Genomic DNA, 7,694 nt, shown 5'->3' with positions numbered 1-7,694 from the left:
TATGCACACATTTGTCTTCAACGATCGTGTCGGGAAGGTGTGCATCATGGATTGCCAATTTAATAGAACAAAGTGTTCTTGCATTGAGTAACTACTTGAGTGGAGGTCCAATGCCCATGTGTTGCCTAAATACTAAACCTATAAATATATGCACATAGATCTATTTCTCCACCATCATACATAAATATATTTACATATGTACATGCCTATATTTAGACCTTTATAAATGCCCTTTGCCTCCTAGTTCTTTCCTTTGACTTTACTCTTGTCCTACTATAATGCTCAGCCTTCATTTGGGTTTCAGTAATTTCTCTCAGTTACATTGCCCTTGGTCAACCTCTACCAGGCCTCTCACACACTCCTCGCCATTGATTTTGGATCACTTGTTGCTCCCTTGTGCCTTGGTTGGTCCATACCACCTCCTTTGCCCTGAGAGAATAACTATTAATGTATGGGGAAAGAAATCACTTGGGAGGCTGGGGGATTCCAGGACCCAACACAGAATTTGATGAAAAGACTCTTACTGTGTTACACATGTATGAACCCATCTCGCCACGTGTGTTTGTGGAAAAACGTGATGTGACCTAAGTAACTCTGGAAAGGAGCCGAGACTGTGTGGCCAAAGGCAATGCACAAAAGCACTGGAAAGTTGTTTCTTACACTGTGTGTGTGTGTGTGTGTGTGTGTGAAAGGATCCCTCGTGGTGCAGTGAGTTTGGCATTGGGCTGTGAGCCACAGTGTGTGTGTGTAATAATTCTGAAAACCCTCCCAGGGTGTACTGGAACTGAACAATCAAGCCAATGAAGAGTGCATGGCAGAAGCTGGGTTTCTCATGGCTGGAGGGGGAGGTGGCAGGCACCCACGAAGGGAAGGCTTGACTGACCCACGTGGTGCTGAATGAGAATGAGGATGGGGAGATTGTGGATAGTCTTTGCACATGTTGTCAGGAAAGACCAGCCCTGGAGAAAGACATCATGCTTGCTAAGGAAGAGGGTCAGCACCAAGAGGGAAATACCTTCAATGAGATGAATTGGCACAGCGGCCACAACCATGGGTTGACACACAGGGAAGATTGTGAGGCTGGCATGGGACAATTGTACGTGGGATCCTGATGAGTTGGAATGAACGGGACCACCTCTAACAACAACACATAACTGAAGCATAGCCAGCAGCTGCGGTGGAAACCATTTGTGGTGACTGCATACCTCTTTGCCCCTGGCCTCGTTGATATGTTAGGGCACGTCGGAAAAGAGACTAGAAATTTCTCAGACTTTGTCTTCTCAACAGAATTTGATGGAAAGGGCTTAGAGACTTCTATGCCCTGAGAGGAAAAACAAATCAGGTTAATGGACCGCTAGGGAGAATATCTTCAGAGTCACCCTCTCCCAAATATTTCAGTCCCCTGATTCCTATAAGTAAACTCCAAGCAATGCCTTTGGGGAATGCTTCTCCCCCCCACCCCCCACTCCCAAAGCATATAGCACCGTCTAATTGTCTCGTGGAATAATGACTTCCAGAAGGGATCCAGGATGTGCCCTCTGGGATGAACTCCCTGAGGCCATCGATTTAGTGTTTTCTGTTTTCCTCAGCTGACATCACTGGTCCATTAGGCTAGAGGGATGTTTCATTTGTCATAGTGGTGACTCTCTTCCCTCATGAGTAGCTCATGCCAGACAAAGGCCATGCGATTACTGCTGAGGAAGCAGCCAGCAGGAAGCTTATCTCAAAAGCAGCAGGACTAGAACCAAATCCATATTCTATTAGGCAGGTAAGGATGTGCCAAGTACAGAAGAAAGAATCTCGAGTGACCCAAAACAGCAGAAAACTCCAAACACATCTTCTGTGAACGCTGGACACTTTGACGATGCAGCTGGCTTTATCTATAGCTTCTTAATCAGGTAAAATTCATAGAAGTGTTTATTGCTTAAGCTCTCCCTGTTATTTTGGGGATGCAGAGGTGGCTCACAGATATGTATAGAGCATATGCATGACGAAAAGGCAAAGCTAATCGAGGTAAAGAAGTTCAGTCAGTGAATGTGTCCTGCTGTGTGCTGATGGAATTCCAATTGCAAGAACAGACAGAAAGGGCATTGCAGAATCAGAGTCATTGGCGCTTCTGTTGATGCTCTGGCCCAAGAATAATTAGAATCCAAAATGATGGCTGTGTCCTGGATAGTGTCCACTATACCATTCCACCCATAAATGGAGATTTCCAGGGCTAGAGAATTTACTCTTAATCTGATCCACTACATCTCACTTCTCTACTTGTTCAGCTCACAAGTCTCTGAAGAGGAAGTTACAGGGAAATGAGGTTGGGGGTTGAGGGACCTTGGAAACCTTTATGAGGACCTAGCGCATCCTCTAGTGTTTTCAGCTTATCTTCCTACATGTTGGTCATCACAGGAGATAGCAGAGGGAAGCAAAAGTGCAACATAGCAGCATTTGAACTATCCGGAAAGTTTCCTGAAGGAGGAGGAGAGGCATGAGACTGACGATAAGAAAGCCTACATTATGGATCTAGACAGAGAAAGGTGCACACTGATGGGGAATACGGGACGGAGATGGATACTTCAGTCAACTGCCAGCATCTTGAATTGGATTGCAATGGCCAGGGAGAGTGTGGAGAAAGCTGTCCTCTTAGTGAATAAGAAGCTGTGTTTTGATGAAAAGTGTGAGGTGATAGTGAAGAATCGAGACACACAACTGCATTCCAGGGGGAGGGAGAGAAGGAGGGAGAGAGAGAGAATATGACTAAGACTGTATCCTACTGGCCAAATGATGCTTTGGAATTGGAAAGGTACATAGTCCGGAATTCCTTGCTTTAGAAGCAGTAGGTGATCTGGAATGCACCAGTCTCTAGGGAGAGATGCTTAAGATTGAAAGCACACAGAGGCATGGAGGGTTATCTTGGAGACCAATATAGATTTTTGTATCTTGAGTCATGCTACGCCAAGGAGCTCCAGTTAGTTCTCATTCTGATGAGTATTTATGTGAGAATTGAATGGCGTCTGGCTGGGGAGATGTCATCAGCCACATTTTATTGTCCTTATCCATTGTTTCTTTTAATTCATACTTTTAAGACCATCAAGGCACGTGTTTTGTTTGCCTTCAATGTGCCTAAGTATGGTGGTTTTGTTATGAGTCAATGTAATACCTGCACATATCTCTTTAAATCACACTTCTCTTCAAATAAATAGATGAAACTTCTATCTAACTTGATACAATTCTCCCATATGGTAGTAACTCCCATATGGTCGATACAATTCGCCCATATGGTAGCATGAAGAATTCCATTTTAAACTGCCTTCAACCTTCTCCCCCCCCCTCCCTGCTCTCCTGACAGACCTTGACTTTCTTGAGATGTCGATGGACCCTGCCTGCCCAATTAGCAAGAACTATCCTGTTCGACCTTGAATCATTAGCTGCAACTGTGCTGTTCCTCCCCAGCCCTGCCACCCCCAGCCATTCTGCCCGCTTGATATGATTGCAACTGCTTGAATATCCCTCCCCTTAAGCCAGCCCACTACTTAGAACTATAAAACTCCTGCACTTTCTTTGTCCTGGTTGAGCATTTTCCAAGCTCTAACTGACTCTCGAACCAGCTGTTAATAAAAACTTTAATTATTAACCATCATAATTTTTAATTAACATAATTTCATAATAATTAATTGATGCGGTTGATGCTGCCTGGTACAACGATGTAAAACCAAAATCAAACTAACTCCACCCCAGCCCTCAAAGAGAGTACAAAAGAAACGAAACACGCCCACTCACCTTTGCCCCATAAGGTGGGACAACGTCCCTTTCCAGTTCAGGTCCCATTCAATCCGCTATCTGATTCTTGCTTCTCCTATTTTATCCTGGAACCTAAATGCTGAGATAGCTATTTTTCATAAAGTTAAGCATTGTGAATACGTCTATGTTAAGTAAGGGGATGACGGGAAAAGAAACTTTAAATATTTGGTCAATACATGTATGAAACGCTCACATCAAAATAGGAAAGAAACATGCTGAGCTATTACATTTTGGTTTTACAAGTAGACATGTGTCATTGCTGGCTCTTACAGCTACCTTCTTTCACTGCCCATTTCTAGTTCCTTTACCCTCAGCAAGAGTCTCGCTTAGTTACGGTCCTTCTCCGAAGGATGATTCCCAACCTGAGGGATCCAGGTGATTAGCATTGCTGCCTAAATTGGGTTGTTGTAGTTTCCCGTGGCATATTTAATCACAGGACATGGGGCTGTAAAGAGGCACCTTAGAGAATCTCTTGTGTTTCAGACTCATCTTTATTCCCACTGAGTACTAACAGCTCCACGTCTGCCCATGGATTTCATTGCCCGAGCCAGGCTAAGAGTCCTTCTCTCGTCCTCTGATTCAGATGGATGAGGATCCCTAAGTGGCAAGTTGCCTCTCTCCACTTTTAGTACAACGAGTCATGGCTGTGTTACCGGGTAGAGGCTTTCTCCCTTTGGGATTTTTCTTTTCTTTTCTTTTCCACATTTCAGTGCAGCCTGGGTGAAAGTTGACAGAGCAGTCAACAATTTGTACAGGTTGTTTTGTGACGTTGGTTGCAATCCTCTCAGTGTACTTCGGACGTCCTCCCTGGATTTCCTCTTTCTATTCATCCCTGGTCCCTGCCCCTTCCTATCTTCTGAACTTTTGTTTTTAGGCAAAGGCTTCCCTATTTTTTGACTTCTATGGTAGTGGTTATGCGTTGGGCTGTGATCCACATGCACGGTGGTTCTAAACCACCAGCAGCTCTTTGGGAGCAAGACTGGGCTTTCTACTCCCGTAAACAGTTACAGTCTTAGAAACCCACAGGGGGTCGCTATGAGTCAGCACTGACTCCATGGCTGTGAGATGCTTCATTGCACCGAGACTGCATTCCTCCCTGATGTAGTTCTTCACTCTATAGACCTGTGTAGTGTGTGGCTGAAAGCTGATCCTGGGGTGGGTTCAGTTTTAGCTTGAAAGAGCACTTAAGGGTCATGGTCTTGAGCGTTTATTCATCTCTACCAGACCAGGAAGCCTGGTCCTCGTTTGTTGTCATCATTTCACATTTTGGTCTTTATTTTTCTCCCTCCATCTCAAGAACCTCCTAGTGTGTTCCTGATCAGAACACTCAGTACTGGTAGCCAGGCCCCGCCTAGTTCTGGTCTCAGAGTGATGTTGACCGAGATTTGCGTGGTCAAGTTGTTTCCCCCTGCCTTTCATTTTCTTCACTCTTCTTTGCTTTGGGCCAGGCGAGGTCAACAGTAGGATCTTAGCTGGCCACTCACAAGCTTTTAAGACCTCTGTCACTGTTCACAGAAGTAGAATGGAGAACATGGTTTGGGTGAGCTATATACACACAGGTATTATGCCAATTGACCTTGATGTCCCCCATGGCTCTGGTCTCAAGCCTTCAGGCCCACTCTTTGGTTATGGCTAAGGAGTTTACATTCCTCTACCCACTGTTTGCTCTGTTAAAAAAATGCATAGGTTTAAAGGACATACAAATAAAAATATTGACTGCCAGACCTCTATATATTTGTGAACATCACAATCCCTGTTGTCTGCTCATATTTGTTCATCTTACCTGTCTGCCTATGCATTCCCTTGTCAATTGCTGTTTATTATCATTGGTAATGGGCAAATTTGCGTGCAATGTTTATCTCTGTTGTCTGTATCTCTTGTGTGCCTTTTTGAGTTTTCCTGTTTTTTTATGAGTGTGTAGCATTCTGTAAAATGTATGCACCATAGTTGGCTTATCCATTTGTCCATTGATGGCCACTTATGTTGTTCCCATTTCTTTGGTACTGTGAAAAATGTTGCCGTTAGCATGGAGGCACCTATATCTAGTAGTGTCTAAGCTCTTATTTCTTTAAGATATATATCTATTAGTGGAATTTCTAGGTCTAATAGTATTTCCTTTTTGAACTTTTGAAGGAAACATCATACAGCTTTTCACAGTGGTTGCAACACATGGTTGCAACCTACGAGAGTTCCAATCTCTCCACACCATTATGAGCACTTGTTGTTTTCGACACTTTGCTCTGTCAATGCTGCGGTGATACGTTGTTTTGGTTTGCATTTTTCTCCTGGCCAATGGCCTCAAGATTTTCTTCATGCCTCTGTTGGTTGCCCAACAGTCTTCTTTAGGGAAGTGTCTGTTCATGTTCTTTGCCCATTTAAACTTCTTATTGTTGTCTTTTTGCTGTTGAAGAGTTGACATGTTCCATAAATTTTTAAGGTTAGTTCTTTTTTTGGAGGAATGTCATTCTCAAATATCTCCGCTACCTACAAGTCTTCTTGTAGGAACTGGAAACACAGGGAATCCAGGGCAGATGATCCCTTGGGGACCAGTGGTGTGAGTGCCTATACTGAGAAGGTAGAGGGAGGGTGGGTTGGAAAGGGGGAACCGATTACAAGGATCTACATGTGACCTCCTCCCTGTGGGACGGACAACAGAAAATTGGTAGAAGCGAGGTGTCGGACAGGGCAAGTTATGACAAAATAATAATTTATAAATTACCAAGGGTTCTTGAGGGGGGTGCAAATGGGGTGGCAAGGGAAAAAATGAGGAGCTGATGCCAGGGGCTTAGGTGGAGAGCAAATGTTTTGAGAATGATGAGTTCAATGAATGTACAAATGTGCTTTACACAATTGATGTATGTATGGATTGTGATAAGAGTTGTATGAACCCCTAATAAAATGATAAAAAAAAGAAAGCACTGTCCCCTACCATGACCAAAATTGGACAATGTAGCCAATGTACCACAGGGCTGATGATCCTGGGGGGATAGTGCCACACTCAGAAGTCCGTGTTGTGGCAGACTGTGCAGTCAGCACCAGCTATTATAGTCAGATTCCCTTGGCGAATGGGAGATCACGCTACTGAGCCCATGCATTGATTGCCTCCACCTCTACTTTAGTGGATGCTTTCTTCGGAGTCAATTGAGTAACAGCAGGGGTAACTGTGTAAGGGGAAGAATTGACACTCATAATGTGGGACAGAGTGGATGCTTTGGGAATATGCCAAAGGCTGCTGCTTGGGTAAGAGAAGCCCTTCTGTGTATAATCATTCTTGTTGTGAGGGACCACTGAGTAGGTTCTAACTGTGCACAGTAGAGCACAACACCTCAGTCTTCAAAATGAAGTATAATTTACTTTGTATAATAACAATGAGTGCTTTATTTAAAAATATTTTATTTTAAATTGTAGGCTCTAAAAGGAGTGTGAACCGGTAAAGGAGAAGGAAAAAAAAAAGCATGTGTTCTGTTCAGGAAAGGTATAATAATGTTTCAGCTGCATGCAGGATGATTATATAATGCTAGATAAAGAATGACTTTGCATTGTCTTTCCGTGGACATTAGGCAAACCTTAAGGAGACAGGTGTGAGGACAAGTTAACTGTTGTGGCTTTGTGGTATGTGTCAACTTGGCTAGAATCATCTTCATGTCCCGGAATTCTCTTTCTGAGTGTGTTTCTGGTTAAGGGGTGGTACGGGAGAGGTTCTTGGGAGATCTAGAGATCAGAAGGGAAGCAACCCTTTTGTATTTTTCCCACATCCAAGCTGATTCGTTGACTCACCTCACTGACAAAAGCAACAACTGAACGTGCATCTGTGTACCTTCCTCTATGCCCTTTGAGCATCTTTGATTTGGGGGGACAGGTGTGTTGAGTGTGTTTCTGGTTAAGGGGTGGTACGGGAG

The sequence above is a fragment of the Echinops telfairi genome, unplaced genomic scaffold (genome assembly GCF_000313985.2).
Source record: "Echinops telfairi isolate 266 unplaced genomic scaffold, ASM31398v2 ScPeMD7_5;HRSCAF=22, whole genome shotgun sequence".
Taxonomy (NCBI): Eukaryota; Metazoa; Chordata; class Mammalia; order Afrosoricida; family Tenrecidae; genus Echinops; species Echinops telfairi.
This window is presented reverse-complemented; position numbering follows the sequence as displayed.